This window comes from Callospermophilus lateralis, chromosome 11 (genome assembly GCF_048772815.1).
Source record: "Callospermophilus lateralis isolate mCalLat2 chromosome 11, mCalLat2.hap1, whole genome shotgun sequence".
Taxonomy (NCBI): domain Eukaryota; kingdom Metazoa; phylum Chordata; class Mammalia; order Rodentia; family Sciuridae; genus Callospermophilus; species Callospermophilus lateralis.
The window spans coordinates 78,161,781-78,185,138 of record NC_135315.1 but is presented as its reverse complement, the minus strand read 5'-3'; positions in this window follow the sequence as shown (position 1 = coordinate 78,185,138).

Here is a 23,358-nt window from a genome sequence, read left to right as displayed (position 1 = left end):
AAATTCACCCTCCAGATAGACTAAGCATTATACTAACTTTTAAAAACCTCCCTTGTTATTGGGTGTTTTTAAAAATTTTATGTATTTATTTTGTTATTGCTTGCTTCAGAAAAAAAAAAAGATGATTACATACTATTATGGTTGGGAACAGGGTGGCCCCAGGATAGCTCATGGGGCAAAGCAGGGATGTTCAAAGGTGAAATTTATCAGATTATGAGAGCTGTCACCTATGCAGTGAATTAATCCCCTTGATGGGTTAATCATTTGGATTACTGGGTGGTAACTATTGACAAGTAAGGTTGGATAGATAAAGTGGGTCACTGGGTGCATTTTGGCCACAGGAACACAAAGCTGACTAATCATATTTATAAATAATTATAATCCATGATTAACATTTCATGCAGCATTTCCTTCTATTGAAATCTTTTACTACATCTTCTTAAGAGAGCATTTCATACTGGACTCTGCAGACAGTCTGCACTTAGGAATCACCTTGAACATCATGCATTAAAGAAGAATACAAGCCACCTAACATGCAGCCTTGGCTACTCCCGAGTTCCACCTTCCTGAGAAGGAAGTGCATTTAAAGTATCATTGGATGTACAAGATGACAAATCAAACTAGTGGTTTGTACTATTCTGCACCAGGATCCAAATTTACAGTTGTTTCAAATAATGTCATGGAATGGTCCATAAATTCACTAAGGTGACCCAGGAGTGTTGATCTGAATTTACTTTATCCTCACTTATTGTCACTTAACAGAGTAAATGAGAACTGATGGCTCTTCAAACAGGGATAGTAAATTAGAGTTATAGTGAACACAAATGCCTCATTATGTCGAGTCAAGGTCTATTTCCCTTTTATAGAGCTAACAGGTGGAAAGCATTGTTTTTAATTTACGAATGAAATGCACAGGAATCTGAGCTCTCCTATTTACATAAAACTGATAGACAATTAATCTTCAGTCAAGTACCCAGAGCAGGTTTAGAAAATGCAAAGTACAACTAAAATTTTTTAAAAAATCATCCTGAAATATCCAATGTCCTAAACACTAAAATATAACTTTTATAAATCTTTTATTATCTCCCATGTAAACATGGAAAAACAGTTTAATGAGATGATGAGACATTTATGCACTTGGGTTAGATGAATTAATAAATCAATTTGGGTTAAACACTGGGAAAAAAACATTTAAATGTTTGGAGTGTCAAAAGGTTCCTTTTAGAGAGTTTCTAAACTTAAGTTTAAATTTTCTTGAAATCCGTGCAGTCAGGTCAACATACTTTAGAAAGGGTTGGTCCACAAGAGTGAGGCATGAGAGAACTTTTTCTGGATGATGAAATTACTCACTGTCTTGATTGTTGGAGAGATGTCTACATTTACAAAACACAGAATTTCACATTTAAGATTTGGGTGTATCACTGTATGTCTTTGTGACTCTGTCTATGATTCTCTTTGATCTCTTTCTTTCTCTCTCTCTCTCTCTCTCTCTCTCTCTCTCTCTCTCTCTCTCTCTCATGAAAGCTCATCTCTTTCTCAGAAAGAAAGATACATTTCTGAAAAATACCCATGGAGCCAGCCATCCCTATATCTAGATTCATCTTCCCAGAATGTGGGGACACACATCAATACACTTCTCTATACATACATCGCATTCCAATGGTGTCTTTGTTACTTAAAATCAAAAGAATCCTCATGGAGATTTCTACTTGAAAACTTCCTGGTTTGGGTAGAGACCACTGTCCTTGTCTGTGAGTGTAAGTGGGACCTATTTGTTCCAGTAGCCAGGCAGGACTGAGCTTGCTGACTTCACTCAGCCATTGAACTTTGAGAGAAGGGGATGGTCCAGATGAGTCTGAGGGTGTGGGATAGAACCTCGTGAGCTTGAGGTGGCATGGGGCACTATTGTCCTTGGTAAATCCTGTCTGTGAGAGAATTGATGTGACACTGTTGTCACCCATAAGGACCCCATTTACAGAGGCTGTTTCCTTCAGCCAGTGGGGAGTGCTCATCCCATTCTTGATTTTAGAATGGTTTTAAGGCTCTCTCCTCCTGCCATTCTAGCAAAAAGGCTAATCTTAGCGCTACCAGTGGTATAGATAGGACTGTCCTCTGATGTCATAGCTGTAAGTGACTTTTGCAAGAAAAAAAAGAAAAGCTTTCTCGGGCCCATGTTACCACTTCTCATTTTCTTTTAAAAGGATTGCTCTTACCTTAGGGGCAAGAAAGACAACAAAGATCTTTAATCTCTTTACAGAAAAAGCACAAGGCAGCAATTCAGTATTGCCCAGTTTTACCTATTAGCTGCTGCTTTTGTATGTAGGCTGGGGGGCTGTGAGGACAAGAGAAGGGATCAGAGGTGTCCTTGGTATCATGTCTCTAATACTGGCAAGACCGACACAGAGGCAAGGCTTTGCTTCACTGAATTTGAATAGATAGTTCTTGATGTCTACCCAGAGGAAGCAAACCAAATGCTAGCAAGTGCCGACTGCAGAGGAACAGTCTGGATGCTTCTTGCCCATCAACATGACAGCAGTGATCCCAAAGTGTGGGGTTTGCAGGCTGTAGAGACCCCTGAGGGCTGGGAATGTTTCCATTTTTGTCCAGAGGGGGCATCAGATATAGTTTGTTAATGTAGGATGTCAGAGAAATTAACTAATGAACCTGAAGGTCATGCATAGCCTAGCATAGAGTTTAACAGATACCTTCTGTATCCACACCTGTTAATGATACATTTAAATTCTTAATATGAGAGACAGTTTTCTTTGGCCTCATCTAATATCTCTTTTCTTTCTCTTCTCCCATGTTGAGGTGCCCTTTCTCAGATCAAGGGCTTCAAGGATTTCTTGCTGGTATATGGCAAAGTCCATCAGGACCACTTGGGACAGGTTGGGGCAGTAGAGGACCAGGGCTTAGCTAGAACAAAACGGGGAATGATCCAGGATAAAGGCTGGTCTCAACAGCTAAAGAAGAAGGTGTGATCAAAACAACGGTTGTGAGTTTATAGAATAGGGGAGCTATTAGGATAGAGAAGAAATGGAGATGAACCCCAAAATCAAAGCCTTAGAGAAAGAAGGTCAGATCAAACAGCAGGTAGGAAATCAGAGAGAAAAGGTAGCACTTCTAAGAACCTTCCTTGTATTGGAAGTTAGAAAACCCATGTTCACATCTCACTGCTTCTACTTAAAATTAAGTAATAGTAGGTAAGTTAATTTCCTTGTCCAGGAAGCATGGATTATATGCCTATCACTGTTTTTAAGGATTAAATAACATATATAAGATTATATTTTAGAACATCTGGCACAGAGAAAATACATTTGGGATGATGATAATCACAATGATGCTTGAATATATGAATCTGTAGGTGGTTAAAAATTAATCATGGAGGGCATAGTGGCTTGCTGGGGGAGAAATCAGCTTTAAGGGTGTCTGCTCTTTGTGTTCTCTAGCTTTGAAAGGGGTAGACTTTATAGAAAAACCCTGGAAATTCCGTCTGAGCTATTCTTTCCCATCCTGTAACTCCTAGAAGCCCTTGGCTTCTTCAAAGTGCCCCCCATTCTGTTGGCCCTCTGCATCTTGAGCCCCTGGAGTGTCTCATGTATTTTATCCCCAGCAAAATGATCACTGGCTCAGTACAGATATGCTGAGGGATAAGGGTAGGGATAGCATTATCCTGTTTAATTTGTGAACTCAAATAAGCCTTCCTTCCTTCTAATGATGCTTTGCTTTGTTTTTAGAGGACGTGTGTTGGTCTGGATACCCTCCTTATTTTGACTGTCAGTGAGATAAAGTGACAAGTTCCAGATAGTACGGGGAAATATTTTAGTGAGAGAGGTTAAAGTCGTAGCCCACATATTTACAGCCAACCGAGCTTTTGCAACTTTCCCTTCTAAATGTTCTGGGCAAACAGCTGAACATGTTTTTATGACAACCTCCCTCCCAAATTATTATGAAGTCAGAGACATCTGTGCGTCTTTAGACTCTGACTGTCAAATCTCACAGCAAATTATAAGTTAATTTGTGATTGCAAAGTTAGACAGCCCCATGTGAGGCAAGACGAAAGGTGACTACCACACTATCTAATGTCACCCGGCACCTCTCTAAAACTCACAGTTTAACTGATTAATTGCAGATATGAACCATTCATCTTGATCACCGCATGAAGTTGTCTATGAAAAGATCCATAGATTTATGCTGCAAGAAGTAAGAAATAAGCACTTGGCATTTTAAGCTCCTGGACTTCAGCACCATGGACAGAGGTGAGACCATTCTTTTGTGATTCTACTTTCCTTTTGTTTCAAAAATGTTTAATTTGTTTTAATTAGTTATACATGACAGTAGGATGCATTTATGCACATTGACATGTCATATATAGATGGGGTATAATTTCTCATTTTTCTGAGTGTACATGTTGCAGAATCATGTTGGTCATGCAGTCACGTATATACAGAAAGCAATAATGTCTGTTTCCTTCCACTATCCTTCCTATCCCCACGTCCCCTCCCCTCCCCTCCTTTCACATCCCTCTATCTAATCTAAGGTAACTCTGTTCTTCTCCCATGCTCCCCCCTTATTGTGAATTAGCATTTGCATCTTAGAGGAAAACATTCAGCCTTTGGTTTGGGGGGATTGGTTTTTTGCTTAGCATGATAGTCTCCAACTCCATCCATTTACTGGCAAATGCCATAATTTCATTCTTCTTTAAAGCAGAGTAATATTCCACTTATTATATAGTAAGAAAAATTTCACTATTGACACCAAAACAGGCTTGTAGACCAATGGTACAGAATAGAGGACACAGAGACAAACCCACATAAATACAGTTATCTCATACTAGACAAAGGTGCCAAAAACATTCACTGGAGAAATGATAGCTTATTCAACAACAGGAACTGGCAAAACTGGAAATATGTATGTTACAAAATGAAATTAAATCTCTCTCTCTCCTTTTCTTTTGCTTTCTTTCAAATGATTGCTCTACATATGACTTGGTTGTGCATACTCTGTGTACTGCAAGGTATTTGGTTATTGTGTAAAGTGATCTATTTGATCTTCTTATTTTCTCCTTTTGAAACTAGATCTTTCTATTGATAACACATTTATTCTATGCACTTTCAGAGACCCTTCTGAAGTGTAGTTAAATGTGTCTATCATGACAAAGGCAGTTGAATGTGTCCTTATTTTCCCCTTTAGAAAACCACTTCCTTATATCAAGAACTGTCCCTTTTCTTAACTCAATGTATTTGTTATAGAACTCTGAAATTTTTTAGTCATCAACAGAAAAATCATCACCCAAGAAGTTGCAAAAGAAGATTCTAAATCTGCCTGGAGTATTTGACAATTTGTGTGAATATATTTTCGTGATTCTTTGCTGGGAAGGGATATTCTGACTTCAGATTTCTATAATAACTGGTTCATAAATCCTCGTGATATTTATTAATAGATTGTATTAATATGGAGGACCTTGACTGTTATGGATTTCACATAGCCACTTTTACCACTTGCCGATGACCCTGAGAGTTGATGACAGGCTTTGATTTTAGATTTTGCTGAGGCAGAAATTGAGATTGAGCCCAGGGGCAAGCTGAGGTGTGGGAACAAGTAATGTTGGGTAATTCTTGCTCACTGCACCCACATCTCAATATGCTTATATCATTCTCTCCTCCCTGACTGTATGGTAATTCCTCTGTCATGATTGAAATCTTTGCTTCTTTGTGAAAAAAAAATGAGCATAAATCAGAGAAGAATCTTCGATAAGTCTGAAAAGGTTAACAGACATGGTGAAGATATGCAGAAAGAATGCCAAAATGGAACTCCATTCCAGAGGAATTCAGAAACCTGTACTAACTCCCATTCACAAACGGATTTTCAGAGAGAAGGACATGCAGAATTGTAAGAATTTAACCCAGGGGTGGAAGGCATATTTCAATTCTGGTGCCAACTCTGTTTTATGAGGCTCTCCATTTGCTGGGTTAGGCCGTATGTTAGAATTACTTGTATTTTTTTTTTCTTGCCTTCTCCCCTACTACCATGCAAAAGTAAATTACAAAATCAATGTAGACGCTATCGTCAGCAGTTCATCCAATATCCACATCTGTTGTTCCTGCTTCCTAACAGAACCACTTTTTTTTTCTTTATCTTGTCTTTCCCTAAAGATCTGTATCCTTGGGCATCTGAATATGGATTCTGATTATTCTAGACCAACTCCTAGCATTCCTCCAGAAATCCATTCTTGGTCCAGAGCATCTACAGTAAAATGACCCCACCAAAGAAGGAGAAAGGCTTATGCCCCGTAATGAAGGAAGTTCTCTCTCGTGGCGATCCTTCTTCTCCCTCCTTACCTTCTCTCTTTCCCTAGCTCCCTCCAGTCCCCTCCATGTTTGCATTTGATCTTATACTCTAGATATCAAGAGGGGAGCACATGGTCCCACTCCTCACTAGTAACCACCTTGTAACCCAGGGAGGAGCTTGCTTTGGGGTAACTCTCATGTTGAGTGTGTCAGAGTCGAGAACAGAAAGAACTTTCTCTGTAATGATGTAAAAGAGCCACATAATGGATCTCTCTCTCTCTCTCTCTCTCTCTCTCTCTCTCTCTCTCTCTCTCTCTCTCTCATATACAACCCCCCCAACAAAAAAAGAACAAATCAATCCTGCTCTTGCAAGATTTTAGTTATGTGAATAATTATATGACTTTTAAGCCTATATGAGCCTGGACAGTATATTTTGTTTCTATCTAACATTAAGTTTCCCAATGATACTTGCTAAAGGTAGGAACTTTATCATTTTCGTATACACCACAGTGCTGTGTTTGCAAAAGTAGGTTCATCTAAGATCTCTAAAAACCTTCATAAATACATCAAATTATTTATGGAGAAACTTGATGCTTCTTTCACCAAGCCTTTGAAAAAGTCCCCCTTCATACTGTCATACCTGATACTAATGTTTTTTTGAGGGGCGTACTGGGGATTGAACTCAGGGGCTCTTGACCACTGAGCCATATCCCAAATCCATTTTTGTATTTTCTTTAGAGACAGGGTCTCACTGAGCACCTCATCATTGTGGAGGCTGGCTTTGAACTCGAGATCCTCTAGTCTCAGCCTCCTGAGCCTCACTGGGAGTACAGGCGTGCACCCCCAGGCCCAGCACCTTATGATAATCTTCTTGGCTAATTTTCCCAAAGAATCTAGCACATTTTGTGTTGCGTTAGGTTTGAAATGGTTTAAAGCAAGCACCATGAGGATAAGAAACTTATCCAAAATTAGTGGCAGATGTGAAAAAAAAATTTTAATCCGATAATTCTGTGTGATGACACACGGAGGTGTTGATTTTCATTGTGGTTTTGCCCACACAATACCCAAGAAGTCTATAAGTCTGTGAAGTTCAATTACAGAAATGATCAATTCTCCAGAAAAAAAAAGGAATAAACCCACGTATTTGACTGGATTGACCAGCCATTTCTATTGAAATAGCACATTTACAATTTCCCTGGGCATGAAATTGGCTGGCTGGTGTTTTTTTTTTCCTGATGAAAAAGAAAAGATTTTACAAAATTGAATCAATCAACTCTCCTTGTATTTTGAAGATGCAGCCTCATGCAGCATTTGAACTCCAGTGCTCTGCTTTTAAGCATGGTAAAACTAAAAGCTTTTGAAGTCCAGGAGGAGAACAGAAAGGGAATATATCTGAAGATGGAATGCATGAAACTTTTCCAGAACTAATGAACAAAAGATAGGGGTATGTGTGTGTGTGTGTGTGTGTGTGTGTGTGTGTGTGTGTGTGTGTACCCATGTACAGGGGATGGAACCCAGGGCTTCACACATACTAGGCAAGTGCTCTAACCCTGAGCCACACACCCAGCCTCAAAACACAGCTTCTTACACATTCAAGATCTTATTACCGAGATCTGTTCATGCAGATCCTTGAAAGATGCAGATGATCTGTTCATGCAGATCATCTTGAAAGAACTTTTTCAAGACCAAGACCAGACTAGGAAAGCTTTTACCCAGAGGAGCCCATGAAAAAAAAAACTAATAAAAAGTATTCAAGGAATCCAGAAGTCAGAGGAGTAATTGTATATATCATATCTGCACCATGAGGTAAGAGTCAAAGTAGAAATAGAAATCTTTTTTATTAGGAGGCAGAAAATCATGAGATTGGAATGTAATATTCAGTAAAGGTGCTTTTAATAATACAAACATAAAAGAGGCCCATTCCTAGGGTGTTTGAAGGTGCTTCATCTTGGTTTGGACTTTCTTCCTATTCAAACTTGACCTTCCCTAAATTCTCTGGTCAAGTGTTTTCCCGTCTCTAATTCCCTTTTCTCCTCTACCATCTCTGATAAAGAGGCATTTCTCTTCCATTCCATATAGGCCCTCATCTATCTGTACATTTCATTTTTTTGTAAGGGTCATGAACCATAAGCTTTCATAAACCAGGTAAATAAACAAAATGGCGGTGATGGGCAGGAGGGATTTGTGGGGACCATGAGGAAATGGAAGTGTATGCCCTACTCAAATTTGAATAAGTCCATGCTGGTATACGTGCATATCTACAGGCTACATTGGGCTCAGGGATCAGCCTTTGTGTCTTTTGCTTCTTAGGTTTGAATGTTACTCTCTCTCTCCTTCCTACGTCTGCCCATGAAACTCTTCCATAATAGAATCTTCCTGTAATCACTGAACGACATTTCCCCTTCATGGCCATATCTGGTCTCACTGTTCTTACTTTTATGGTATCTTTCTTTTTATTCACTGTATCATTAAATTTAATTTTAAAATATTTGAGACATGCAGAGAAGTACTAAAATCCATACAACTCTCTCCCTCTGCCTACTGTAGACACAGTGGATACTAATGTTTTTTTTTTCCAACTTTGATTCCTGTAAGAGTTTCCTCTGAGAAATGAACTTGAAGTTCAATCCCTATTTTTCTCTTTCCCTTCTTAGAATTCATTACTAATTTGAAGCTCATGTACAGCATTCCAATTTTATGAAAAATATTTGAATTTTTGTAATGTAGTCATAAACAACATATGGTGAAGTTCGATGCTTTTATCATCTAGATAACACATTTATTCTCATTGAATGTATGCTACTGAGACTTTCACGACTATGTTTCTTTTGTATTTATAATTTCTATATCCAGAGCTTTGGTGAATTTCTTTTCATATTACCACCTGGTTTTGTATGTAAGACATTCACATGGCTCTTGAGTTGAAGGGTTTATAATTTTTAAATTCTCCTGGTTATCAACTATGTATAAAAATACCCGGTTGTTACATCTTTAGCAACAATTTATATTAACTGACTTTTACAATTTAACAATGTTATTGGATATGAAATGCTATCTCAGTATTTTAATTTATATTTATCATTAATAGGTAAATTGGGCAAGTGTTCCTATTTATATTAGCCATTCAAAGTTCCTTTTTCATGAATTGTATATTAATAGTCAATTTCTTCCCTGTTGTGTGTGTGTGTGTGTGTTCTGATTCGTCAACCCTTGTATACCTTAACTCTGCTAGCATCATTTGTCTTAGGAACCTCACTTTATTTTTATAATTCACTTTCCTCTTATATAAAATTGGAACAGTAATAGTACCTACATGTTGTGAGGATGAGTGGGTTTTTATATGAAGGGCTTTTGGAATAGTGTATGGCACATACCAGGAATCACATACATTTTTTGCTACCATATTATTTTTTAATTATTATTACTAAACCTTAGTTGTCTCAATGTTAAAAGTAATTTCCCTAGTCAATGGTTTGTGATTTAACCATATTTCATTGTAACTTTTTCATACACAAAATTTCTATTTTCATGAAGGCAAATATCCTTTAGGGTTTGTACTTTTTGTGCCTCGGTAAGAAAGTGTCCTATTCTGTTTCAGTCATTTTTTTTTTTTTTGCTGCTATGACTAAAAGATCTGACCAGAACTAAAATATCTGACCAGAAAGGAGGAAAAGCCTATTTGGGGGCTCAGGGTTTCAGAGGTCTTAGTTTATAGACAGCTGTCTCCATTCCTCGGGACTTCAGGTGAGGCAGGACATCATGGTGGAAGAGTGTGGTGGAGGGAAGCAGCTCACATGGTGATCAGGAAGCAGAGAGAGACTTCACTTGCTAAATACAAAATATTTACTTCAAAGGCACACCCCCGATGCCCACCTCTTTCCACCACACCCCACCCACCCTCAGTTACCACTCAGTTAATTCCATCAGAGGATTAATCCACTGATTGGGTTGAGACTCTCATAACCTGATCATTTCTCCTGAAAAGATTCTTGCATTGTCTCACACATGACTTTCAGGGGAGACACCTCACATTCAAACCATAACACCTCCCCAGGCACAGGTAATAACTGTTCTCTCAAGTTCTCTGAGATTCAACATTTGTAGATTCCACCTGTGATTGAGATCATGTGGTGGTATCTCTCCTTGGCTGGTCTATTTGAGTGGACGTCCTATAGGTTCCTCTATGTGGTAGGGAGATGGGGAGAGGCTGAACCACCGGTGCAAAATGACCATAGAGAATCTTAATGCAGTGTATATTTCAAACAGCAGAAAGAGAGAATTTTAAATAGTCTCACAACAGAGAAATGATAGCTGTGCAAGGTGATGAAGGTACTAATTGCCTTGATTTGGTTATACAACATATACCTGTATTGCAGCATCACACGGTACCTCATACATATGTACAATTATTACGTGTCAACAAAATAATATGTTCTCTAGCCTGATATAAAATATTACCTTGAGTTTTCTTGTAACTTTCTTGCATTTGATCTTTCTTTCTAATTGCAATCTCTCTGGAAATGTGAACAGAGGGCTCTAATTGTATTGTTCTACACCCAAGGAGCAAACACCCTGGACCTCATTTTTTTTGGGGGGGGTGGCTCTTCCTTCGACACTGATAAGCTCTGCCTGCCTCCTCTATCGCATCATGTTCTCATTTATATTTGGGATTATTCTAAATCTCTGTACTTTGTGCCATTGATCTGTCTGTTCTTATAACTTTTCAGTCCTTGATCTTTGCAATCTTGTAGCTTCAAGGAACCCCTCTCTTCTGTTGGTACTTTTGAAAGCTCCTCTGCTTTCTAAGTGACAATTTTTATGGATGCAGGTTCCATGAACCCACAAACCATTTATATTTTCTGTGTGCTCACAATCTTTGCCTGCCCCTCCGAAAGACTCAAATATCTGTTGAAACCAATTTTAATAAAGAACATGTCTATTGAAAATCTATAGTGTGTATGACTCTTTAAAACGGTACATAGCTTACTGGATGCCTGGGGAAGGTTTAAAAGAAAGAAATAACTTTATTTGGTATTAGAAATTAAGTATCTCAAAATGACCATGTCATTTTTCTTGTTTAGGGCAAACTGAACCAGCCGTTGGATTGATTTGTTGCCATGGACTTTAAAATTCCATTAAGAAAGGAGTCAGAAATAGTGAATTAATTTGAAATCCTTTGTTGGTATGTATGAAGTAAGAAACGTACTTATAAAACCACTAATCACGCTTTTAAAATATACTTGAACGTGAATCAGAAGACAGATGTAATAATTGTATTTTCATTTTGCAATCCCCTTAAAGGTCTGGGCACTTTGGAAAGTCTTGTTTAAGTCTTGGTGAATTTTGCCAGATTTTTTCCCATTTCTTTTATTTTGATAAATATATCTTGTCATAGAGCCATCTGGGCCACCATGAAAAGTAGATTGTTACTTAAAATGTTAAGTCTGCACCTAGTTTAAACGGATGCAAAAATTGAAAAATATAACAATAAAGCACAGAATCATACACTGGGTGAAATAGGACTCTTTTTTTTTGAGATTTTAGTGATCTTTTTTTAATGTATAGAAAAAATATTTATACTTTGAAAATCACAACAGCCTAATTATAGTTCAGGTTATTCTTTTTTTAATTAATTTTTATTTTTTTTAAATTAATTTTTATTGTAGGTTGTTCAAAACATTACATAGTTCTTGATATATCATATTTCACACTTTGATTCAAGTGGGATATGAGCTCCCATTTTTACCCCATATACAGATTGCAGAATCACATCAGTTGCACAACCATTGATTTACATATTGCCATTCTGGTGTCTGTTGTATTCTGCTGCCTTTCCTATCCTCTACTATCCCCCCTCCCCCCACCCCTCCCCTCTTCTCTCTCTACCCCCTCTACTGTAATTCATTTCTCCCCCTTATATTTTTCCTCCTTTCCCCTCACTTCCTCTTGTATGTAATTTTGTATACCCCTGAGGGTCTCCTTCCATTTACATGCAATTTCCCTTCTCTCTTCCTTTCCCTCCCACCTCTCATCCCTGTTTAATGTTAATCTTCTTCTCATGCTCTTCGTCCCTACTCTGTTCTTAGTTACTCTCCTTATATCAAAGAAGACATTCGGCATTTGTTTTTAAGGAATTGGCTAGCTTCACTTAGCATAATCTGCTCTAATGCCATCCATTTCCCTCCAAATTCTATGATTTTGTCATTTCTTAATGCAGAGTAATACTCCATTGTGTATAAATGCCACATTTTTTTATCCATTCGTCTATTGAAGGGCATCTAGGTTGGTTCCACAGTCTTGCTATTGTGAATTGTGCTGCTATGAACATGGATGTAGCAGTGTCCCTATAGTGTGCTCTTTTTAGGTCTTTAGGGAATAGACCGAGTAGGGGAATAGCTGGATCAAACGGTGATTCCATTCCGAGCTTTCCAAGAAATCTCCATACTGCTTTCCAAATTGGCCGCACCAATTTGCAGTCCCACCAGCAATGTACAAGAGTACCCTTTTCCCCACATCCTCGCCAGCACTTGTTGTTTGACTTCCTAATGGCTGCCAATCTTACTGGAGTGAGATGGTATCTTAGGGTGGTTTTGATTTGCATTTCTCTTACTGCTAGAGATGGTGAGCATTTTTTCATATACTTGTTGATTGATTGTATGTCCTCCTCTGAGAAATTTCTGTTCAGGTCCTTGGCCCATTTGTTGATTGGGTTATTTGTTATCTCATTGTCTAATTTTTTTAGTTCTTTGTATATTCCAGATATTAGGGCTCTGTCTGAAGTGTGAGGAGTAAAGATTTGTTCCCAGGACAGGCATCTGATAGAAGAAAAAGTTGGCTATGATCTACATGCTGTGGGGTCGGGCTCCAAATTCCTCAATAGGACACCCATAGCACAACAGTTAATAACTAGAATCAACAAATGGGACTTACTCAAACTAAAAAGTTTTTTCTCAGCAAAAGAAATAGGACTCTTAACATTGAAAAATGCTCTCTGAAATCTCAGCCTCCTCTTAGTTATTCCAAACTTTCTACTAGAGTCCAAAGCCATCCTCAACATAAAAAAAAGGCTTTAAGGTAACATTTGATTGGTATTTAACTAGAGTAAAAAACAAAGTGGGGAATCTGTGATATTTATCAATGCCGCAGAAGTACTATTCTTGATTTATTGCTTTAACATACGAGTAATTTTTCTGGCACGTTCGTGCTACTTCAGTTACCTGAGAGTGAAGCTGGAATCCAGTTTACGACCAAGGGGTTCAAAGAACATTTTTAATTTGGGAATTCAACATTCAACCTCTATTCTTAATTTCAGTATTTTAAAAGAGGAAACTTGCTGAGTATCATAAATACTGAACAGAAACAAAGACTGAATATCTTACTAACTGGCATTCCTATTTAAATCTAGAACAAGGCTGATAGGGTCATGACTTATTATTAGCCAATACCATTTTGCAAGTTGGCGTTAATTCCGTAAGATAGATGTGGCATACGTGGGGCAGCTATTCGGAGGGAGAGAACATTTATTAGTACTAGCAGATGATGTGGTCATATGATTCTCGGCTGAGGAAATTCCAGTAAAACTAATAAGAAAATTCAGGAAGGTCGCTACATTCTATACCAATACCATGAAAGAAGGAGTCATTTTCCTTCGTATTAGCATGAGCCAGTTAGAAATGGAAATGGGGAAAAAAATCATTCCCAGTAGAAGAAAATTTGAGAGACCTAAAAATACATTTAACAGGAAAGGGTGGAAGCCTAGTTAAAAGGAAAGCATAAAATTTGAAGACTACCAAGTGAGACTTGAAATGAAAGAGGTACTCTGAAATCATCATGTCAATCCTTTTCAAATTAATGTGTGAATTTACCATAAATGTTTGCCAAATCACTGCTTGCATGGATGTGTCAAAACCTGGTAGAAAGTGGATTTCACAACACTAAAAGCTTACATCTTTCCAGTGGCAAGGCTGCAACTGCCATCTTTTATGTTGGCTTGTCAGAGACTGCAAAAAGCAACATCAGAACCAAAAGAGATTTAAATCTGCAGGAGTATTTTCCTAGCAAACAATCAGTTGCTTTTAATTGTAAGGTGAATACCCATTGTGTGCTTTGGTTTTATCTAATAAAAAAGAAATCTTTAGTTTCTTCAGATAATTAGAATAGGAATAGCTTTAAATAACTAGATATAGATTAATTTTGTTTCCTAAGAGAATAATACATTCATAATATCTTGAATTTAACCTATCCATTTTCCTCCTTGTATTCAATTTTATATTTCTACTTAAAATGTGAGGTCCCAAAGCTGGAATTATGCCTCATAATTACCTAGTGAAAAATTTCCTCATGTCTTACCTGGTATCTGGAATTCTGTGCCTACACAGGAGATATGTAATAAATGCTTTTGGACTAAATGCGTTTGATATAAGTATCTAGTGTGGAGGGAAGACACCAGTTCTTTTGTGGTTTTTATCTTAGATCCAGTTACTTCACTGAATTCTCATCATGGATCGATAGTGATTTCTAATAGCATCTATCTGAAATATTAAACCAAATATTCAGAGTTGCTGTGATCACTTGACTTGGGCTGGTTGAATCTCAACTCAAATCTGGGTTCAGATGCCAAGACTCGCAATGGTGCACTGAGCCAGGAGAGTAGAAGGAGGCTCATTGTCACATAAAGGGGCTCTTAGGAGAGCAAGACAGGTCCCTAGCAGTTCTGAAAATGGCTTGAGAGAGCAGAGAAGGGACACTGGCTTGGGGATGTGTGGTGGTCACGTGTCGGGGCTGGGTGAACTTTCCCTATAAGGTTAAAGATGCATCCTGCTTTCTTATGAGTTTGCCTAGATACAAAAGAAAAGACTTTTTTTTGGGGGGGAGAAAAGACTGTTTTTCTGCTTGTCCAAGTAAGGTGTGAAAGCTGAAGCAAGACACAGAGGGCCTGAGTTGTCAATAAGCAAACAACCAAAACCGAGTCATACTCTTGATCACCAAAGCATTTTTTATACAGCGTGCAAAAGCAAAATTTCTACTTAGGCAACCAGCTATTCCTTGTGATAAGTTGTGAAACGCATAAACATTCTTTGCTTTTGGTATTCTAAGACATGGGACTAAAGCACTAACTGCTCAGCTTAGTGGGGAAAACATGTGGTGTCTAAGCAGATTCACCATCTAGCTGACAGCTAACTTTTTAACTTTGGAAAGCATTTCACACCTCTGAGCCTCTTTTATGTATTTATTCATTTATTTGTTTATTTTTGTCCTAGAAATGCTACTACCTCCTGAAATAGTGGGCATTTACATAGATAATATGTGTAAGACACTTAGTTTCCAGCATGGTATGTGTCAAATGTTAAGTAAGTGGGATTTTATTATTAATAATACTAGTATTGTTAATATTGGTATTAATATTAGTTCTAATACTAATGATATTAACAATATTAATATCATTATTAGTATCAATAAAAATATTGATGTCATTAATATTAGTCCTTAATATTAGTATCAATACTACTATTAATATCACTGATAATAGTATTAATGCTAGTATTGATACCATTAATATTTATATTAATACTAGTATTAATATTATTAATATTGCTATTCAGAAATTATATAGATAATAAGACAAATATTAAGAGAATAGGATATGAATAAACAGAAGATTTTATCCCTTAAAAACATTGGGCCTCTCAAATTATATATACATATAATGCATTTCCAATCAGAATCTGAATCAGTTTGGGGAAGTCAAATACACTTATGTCAGAGGTGATATTTGAAAGTATCTGAGAAGTGTCAAAAATAGGGGAAATAATTAATGGAAAGTTTCATATAAATTATTAAAAATAGATATGCGAATGCATACATATAGAGAGATGATAGATATGTAAACTAGAAAGAGGGGGAAAAGAATGGAAGTCATTGGGGGGAGGGAATTTAAAAAGGGGTGAGTTCATGAAAATAGAAGGGAGATCAATAGTAAAGGCAAGGGATTGGGGGAATAGGGAAAGACTGTGGAACAAAATCTACCAAATCATGCTACATCATATGCACAATTAAACCACCAAGAATCTTACTTCTCTGTGCGGTTATAATGCACCAATTAGAATAATGGTCATAGAAGGGAGCTCAGCAGAGTACTGCAAAAGCACGTTGCGGGAGGGAGGGAGAAGGGAAGGTACTGGGGATTGATCACATTAACTTATGTGCATATGCAAATATGGCATCATGAGTCCCACTATCATGCATAATGATAATGTACCAATAAAAAGTAAAATCTTCTGAACACTTAATATGTAGTCGGTATATTAAAAAATCTGGCGCCAGTAACTCAACGTCGTTGATCGGACTAGCTGGGCTTTGAACCCAGATTTGAATGTAATTTTTCATATCATCTGCTTCCTTGGTAATCTGATGTATTTCATTTCATACATTTAAAAAGATTTAAGAGGAGAAGTGTTCTGAAGACTTTATCAGACCAAAGGTATATGCGGCACAGTGAAATGAAATTAAACGTTTAAAGAACCATCCAGAAGTACCACGTAGAAATTGATAAAGGAATTAGCAGTCAGTTGCTGCAGGACAGATTACCTGAGGCTTTGTGTCCTACGACCTGAGCATTCATTGTGCCTGCTTCCGGGGGCTGGCAGGCTCGGCATGGTTTAACCAGGTCCTTTGTCTCAAGGTCCCTCACAAAGCTTGAGGTCTCATCTCAGTGCTTGTGGGCTGGACTCTGTTTTTCCTGGGCTCCTGACCTGAGCACAAGCCTTGCTGCTTCTCTAGCCATTGGCCTGTGGCCAACTTCAGCTCCCTGATAAGGCCACATGGACCTCATCAAAGGGCACTCTGCTCCTCAGAATATGCAACAGGGAAAGGACCACCAAGAGGGACTGCCTGCTGAATGTTTTTCTCAATAAGCCAGTCACTTAGCCCAGCCAATGCACAACCGGTGGAATTATACAAGAAACGATTATCAGAAGGTAGCCCTCAGTGGGAACCATTTTAGAGGCTGCCTACCCTTTTGAGCAAGCAAGATAGATTATTCAGTACAAAGGTTTGGGACACTAGGCTATGAAATTGAAATAATAGAAAGCTATAGTCCATGTCCTAGGTCATATGTAAAAACAAATCATAGACAAAAGAAAATATCTAAATCTAAGGAGTAACACTCTTTAGATGTCAAGAAAATAATGTAAAAGAATGCTAAGTTTAGAACATGATGTCCTCCATTCCATTCATTTTCCTGCAAATAGAGTGGTCTCAACTGAATAACCTAATAATGCCTCTCATGGTTTTAAGAAAAAAAAAAGAATAAACCAAACCCCAAGTCCATACAAGGAAACAAAGAGTAAAGATCAGAGCAGAAATAAATTAGAAACTAAATGGGTGCAATATAAAGAATCAATGAAAAAGGATTGATTCTTGGAAAAGATAAACAAAACTGACAAACCCTTAGTTAAACTATTCCAAAGGAAGAAAAGACCCAGATAAGTAAAATCAGAGATAAAAGCAAAATCCACTGACATCTCAGATATCCAAAGGATTATTAAGAAGTTTTTTTTAAAACTATGTGCTAGTAAATTGGGAAATCTAGAAGACATGGAGAAACTTCTGTGCACCCATGATCTGCCAAATAGAAGCAAGAAGAAATAAAGAAACCTTCATAGACCAATAGCAAAGCTACAAGATTGAGTTGGTAAGAAGTCTCTCTGCAAAGAAAAAGCTCAGGGTTCCATGATTTCACTGTCCCAGGCACCAAAATTTAGAGAAAATATCTATTAATCCATCTGCTGATGCCCAGGGTCATATGCTGCTTCATAAATGATGCCACCAGTGAGTGATAGCTTCTAGCCCCCAAGGGCAAGGCTCTGCACTCACCAGCTGCCCTTAAGGTATGTCATTTCTCTGACCTCTTTAGTCCCTGCTCTCAAGGCCAACGGTGTTTATCTCCAAGACAGCATATCTCCTGAAGTCCTCCAACTTGAGAGTGATGTCCTGTGAATGGGACACATGTGTGCCCTCCCCCAAATACACAAATTCAGACCACCTCTCTCTTCTTCCCATTTGAACCTTGGGGGTCAGGAAAACCCAGCATGCCCAGTCACCTCCATTAGGAAGAGGGAAAGATAACACTTGTTATGTTCCCTGACTGTTTTATTCAGCTATTTTGCTGCTGTGACTAAAGGATCTGACCAGAACGACTGTAAAAGAGGAAAATTTCATTTGCAGGCTCACAGTTTCAGAGGTCTTAGTCCAGAGAAGGCTGGGTCCATGCCTTGGGGCTCAAGATGAGGCAGAACAACATGGCAGAGAGGGTGACAGAGGGAAGCAGTTCACATCATAGTGATCAAGAAGCAGAGAGAGAGAGAGAGAGAGAGAGAGAGAGAGAGAGAGAGAGAGAGAGAGATTCTACTCTCCAGAGACAAATATACACCCCAAAGTCACGACCTAATTCCACCTCCTCCAGCCACACCCAGCACTTCAGTTACCACTCAGAGAATCCCTACGGATTGGGTTAAGACTCTCGCAACCCAGTCATTTCTCCTCTGAACCTTCTTGCATTGTCTCACATATGAGCTTTTGGGGGACACTACGTCTAAACCATAACACTGACCCAAAGGACAAAATCTTCTAAAAAATTTCTACCTGAATTACTCCTCTAGTGTAGAACAGTGTCATGTGAGACACAGATTAACCAACCTAGGGTGGGGGATGTGGATTAAGGAATTTCAGGGGCAGAGCTGACTTTGACCTCTGGTTTTGGCGGCTTCCAGGATCCTAAGGCTGCCTCTCTGGGAGCAAGACCTCTATGTTGTTAAGAGCTGGCCATGTGTGCATTTTCTATTTACAAGAAACAGAAAGGAAAAGCAGGTCAGGAATGCTCTGTTGAAATCTTTAGCATCTCTGCCTCATTTACCAAAGGAGCTGAAATGCAGGCTGTCATTTTTCTCTGACACTTTGCACTGTAGTCCTTCTTCATCACAAAGACCTATGGGCAGCCAGGTGCCCGGTGCTGGGCAGGGCACTGCTCTCAAAAGCTCACAGTTTAGTTGAGCATAGTGGTGCACACACCAGGAGTGCAGGCAGCTGGGTAGGCTGAGGCAGTAGGAACATGAGTTCAAAGCCAGCCTCAGCAACGCGTAAAATGTAAATTACCAGTAGATCAAGTAACCAAATAAAAAGAATTTTAATGAAGAAAATCTCAGGTAGCTTTACAAAATAAAACTGAGTGTATCCTAGGAATACTTTTTAAATATAGGCACTCTAAAAGTCATTTTTTAAGGTTGACCAGAATAGTCATTATCAATTTTAATATGAGATAGAAACAGTAGTTACAAATATATGTAATTTTCTATTGTCTTTATCTGAAAGCAAGATGCCATATATATTGTCTTTATTTACTTTTTTGTTTGTTTATACTTACCTTTATTCAAAAGGACTTTGTATATTTGAATCTTTTGAGAACTTTAAAAATTTTGGTACATTAAGTATGTGTCAAATTTCTGTCAGTTGAGTGCTCAGAATGAATTTGTTAACTAGGTCACATGTAATATGTTGACAGAGAGTATGACACATGTTTATTAATTATTCACAGTTACTTTTAATTTTAGTTATTTAAGTCCTTAGAATTTAGGGTTTTTAAAATAGATATATCATAACAGGAGTATTCCAGCTTTGTGGTAAAACATGAAAGATGACTTCAAGACATTTCTGATTGTCAGGAATTCATCCCTCTGCATCTCCACAATTCCTCTTTTACTCCCAGCTATTAATAAGCACTAAAATGGCGTCTTTGTCCTAAGTATTCCCTCCCACTGCCTTTCCAATATAGCCTCAAAATTGAGTCCAGCATTTTCTTCATAAAATGCAAATCTTCTCATGCCACCCTCTTCCCTCTTAGTTTTAAATAACTCTCCAGCTGTTCCCAGCCCACCTTTTTTATGTAATCACCCTACGCTTTCACTATTCCCCCACAGGGAACAATTTTGGGCCCTTGAAAGCAATATTTTTCCATGTATTTTTACAGGCTTTTCTTTGCCTGAGGGCTTTGTTTTCTTTCTTCAAGAATCTGCCTGCCTGACCAGCTTACCATCTGGGAAGTGTTTGTGGACACCACTTCCTCCCACCTCTCCCAAGAATGGTTAACACTCCCTCCTCTGTAGTTCCATTGAACATCAATATAGCACCTATCCTGGTATATTGTGTTTCTTTTATTGCCTGTTCCTCTACTGAAATATGAATACTGTGAAAGTTGATGCCGCAGAATCTGGCTGGGCACAAATCACTAGTCTCCACACAGCTTGTAGATTCAAACAGCAATTCTTTATTCCCGAACTCACACCGGCCATCTACAAACACGTTCTGGGGAAATCCACGTTCTCTGCCCAAATCCACTTCTGCCCAAATCCACTACTCTGCCCAAATCCACTTCTCCTAAATCCACTACTCTGCCCAAATCCAATCCGCATGGGCTTCTGTCTCCCAAAATATACTGTCTGACCCTAAGCACTCAAGAGGAACTCAGCAGCAGGATACACCCTATTCTAAAGGGGGAACACCCTAATCTCCTATTATGCTAAACTGCCCTATTCTAAAGGGGGAACACCCTAATCTCCTATTATGCTAAACTGCCCTATTCTAAAGGGGGAACACCCTAAACACGGATCCTGCCCTGGTCCTTGAGCAAGGTCACCTTTCAGAAGTCCTTCCACTAGACAGCATGGGAGTAAGCTGGCAAGGAATTTGTCATACCTACTTGGCTGATGGCTCCCAGCATCTCCCCCCTTCTGATTAATTAAACAACAAGTAATGTGGCTTAAGACCGTGCCTGGTAGGTTGTCCAGTTCAACATATGGCTCTTACCCGTCATTGGAAAACTGACCTTTAGGCGTCAGCCTCCTGTCTTAGGTTGATACCACTGCAACTGGATCATACCCGTCACTGACTACCGGTCCTGCATACAGCCAAACTTGTGGATAGGTCTATGCACCAGTGGGGGGGTGAGGTTCTTTGCCTCACCTCTGTTAGCCCCCAAATTTGGCCTTGGTGTCAGTGGGGGAGTGAGGTTAATGTGGCTTAAGGACCGCGCCTAGTACGTTGTTCAATTCAACATATAGTTCTTACCCGTCATCGGAAAACTGACCTTTAGGCAACTGACCTTTAGGCGTCAGCCTCCTGTCTTAGGTTGATACCACTGCAATTGGATCATACCCTTCACTGACTGCCGGTCCAGCATATAGCCATTGGCCCCCAAATTTAGACCATCACTAGCAGAAGGGAGGAGGATACAGAAATGCCACGACACCAAGCCAATTGACAGTTCCTTTGGAAAAATTGCATCATTGGTGACACCATCAGCAAAGATCACTGGTGACACCATCAGCAAAGATATGCCAGCATTACCACAATCCGCTGTACCAAATGATAGTTACATAGTCTAAGCAAGTTCTGTAAGCACTTCAAAGTGGAGGAATCTATCAATCTGTCCGTCTCCTCCCAAAACAAGTCCGTTGACTTCTTGATTGACCATACTTGTTGAGTTATATTCATTGGGATGAAGATAGGAATTCTGGCAATGATGCTAAAAAGACATTATCCTGAAAAGAATTATTAAATATAATGAAAAGGAAAGGTGAAAGTAAACAAACAGATCTGTTAATCCTTAACAGCTGTTTACCTGATTTAAATTAGTAAACAAGCAGATCTGTTAACCACCTTTAAAAACAATCCTTAACAGCTGTTTACCTAATTTAAATTAAGCCATTTAAATCACATGAATAAAAAATAAATAATTCGGATCCATTTTTTCATGAGCGCTCCTCATATATGAAATATGGACACACAGACATACAACACAAAACACAAATGTGCAAACAAACGTACAACACATAAGATAATAATAAAGGCCTTGTAGCTTTACCTAGGTGAAATCTCCATTGCAATGTTTAAAAACTCCACATTCAAAAAAAATAAAACTGATCAGAAAAACATTAACCTAGGTTTGTATGAGCTCAAAAAATAAAAATAGAGCCTTATGATGTGGAAAAATGCAATAATAAAATAGATATTGAAAAAAGCATCCTGGTTAATCACAGTCGCAGATGTAAGAATGGCCAAGCTGGAGTTCTGGATATCAGCTGTTACGGATTTGAGTCAAATCATCTTCTTTTCGATCTGTAGAAATCGTTTTAGTTAGTCTTTCTGGAATCCAAATCGGCTGCTGTTCTCCCTGTGGAAACACGCAAACAGAGCCCCGACTCCAGACGATTACTGGGTCAGGACCTTTCCATTGTCCTGTTAGAATATCTTTCCAAAGAACTTTAGGCTTATGCACATTTTTTGGATACATATGCCTTTCCGCAGCACTAAGTCCTGATGAATCCAAATTTAAAAAGTTTAGAGAAAAAAGCGTTATTTTAAGTTTATCTTTGGGGGATATATACCCCTTTCCAATTCCCTCTTTTTGCTTTAAAAAGTACGTTTTAATAGTTTGATGAGCTCTTTCAACTATGCCTTGTCCCTGTGGATTATATGGAATTCCTGTTATATGAGTAATACCAAATGATGAGCAAAATTGTTTAAAACAGGTAGAGGTATAGCCAGGACCGTTATCAGTTTTTAACTGTTTAGGAATGCCCACAGTGGCAAAATTTTGTAAGCAATGAGCTATAACATCTTTAGTTTTTTCTCCGGCATGAAGGGAGCCCATCAAAAATCCAGAAGAAGTATCAACTGTAACATGTAAATATTTTAATTTTCCAAATTCTGGCAAGTGTGTGACGTCCATCTGCCAAATATGGTTAGGTATCAGTCCTCTAGGATTGACTCCAAGATTAACTTGTGGTAAAAAGGTCACACAATTTTGACATTGTTTTATTATATGTCTGGCTTGTTCCTTAGTTATTTTAAAACGCTTTTGTAAAGTATTAGCATTAACATGGAATTTTTTATGAAAATTCGTAGCTTCTTCTAGTGTAGAGAAAATATGTATGTCATGTGTAGTTTTATCTGATAAATCATTGCCCAAACTAAGGGCTCCAGGCAATCCTGTATGTGCTCTAATATGTCCTAT